The sequence below is a fragment of the Apium graveolens genome, unplaced genomic scaffold (genome assembly GCF_009905375.1).
Source record: "Apium graveolens cultivar Ventura unplaced genomic scaffold, ASM990537v1 ctg1420, whole genome shotgun sequence".
In the NCBI taxonomy this organism is placed as follows: domain Eukaryota; kingdom Viridiplantae; phylum Streptophyta; class Magnoliopsida; order Apiales; family Apiaceae; genus Apium; species Apium graveolens.
The window spans coordinates 6,457-7,532 of record NW_027417230.1 but is presented as its reverse complement, the minus strand read 5'-3'; positions in this window follow the sequence as shown (position 1 = coordinate 7,532).

Genomic DNA, 1,076 nt, shown 5'->3' with positions numbered 1-1,076 from the left:
TTAAAGCACTACCACCAATACCACCACTATCAAGGTTTTACCATTAGCGATGCTAATATGCCAATAGAACTGGTACCAAGACAATAACTAAAACCACTACCTCCAAATATTACCCAACATACAACTAGTGCTACCACTAAAGCTACCAGCCATGCGATCACCAATGTTTCCACTTAAGCTACCAGTAATGCTACCACCGTTGCCACTATTAAGACTAACCAATATACCACTAATGCTATCACTATGGCAACTAGCCATGCCACCACTAAAGCTACCAGCAATGTTACCACCAATGCCACCACCAATGCAACTACTAAGACTAACCAATATACCATCAATTGTACCACCTGTAATACCATCATTAAAGTGGGCATGAATGGAACTGCTTAAACTAGCACAAACTTCAACACAACACCAACAATACCACCACTAATTCTCCTACTAAAATTACTGCTTCCAATGCCACCAATTGCACTAATAAGAGCACCACGACCAATGTCACCATCAATGCCACCAAATCCACTACCAATATTATCGTCTCTAGTACCACCAATGTAACCACTAAAGATGCTAGTCATCCTACCACCAATGCCACTACTAAGACTACCCAATATACCACCAATGCTACCACCGCCGATGCCATTATTAAAGTTACCACCAATGACACTGCTTAAGTTCGCACGAACTTCACCACCAACAATGCCACCACCAATTCCCCTACTAAGATTATGGCTACTAGTGCCACCAATTGGACTAGTAAAATTACCGCCACCAATGCCATCGCCAACAATATTACTACTTATTCAAGAAAAACCATAACTATATATAGGAGAAACAAAAATACCTTTGGTGCAGTAAGGACACGACCAACAAATTTGGTAAGCTGTTTCTCCATAGATATGCCGCAAGCATATAAGAGAGGATCTTCATCATACCGATACTTTTCATAGACTGAAAATGGAAGTGCATTGATCAATTATAAAAATTATACTTTAAAAAAAATGAACTAATGAGCTACAATGAGAAATAATAACCAAAACTTGAAAATTTAAATATTCGAGAAATTTTACATCAGT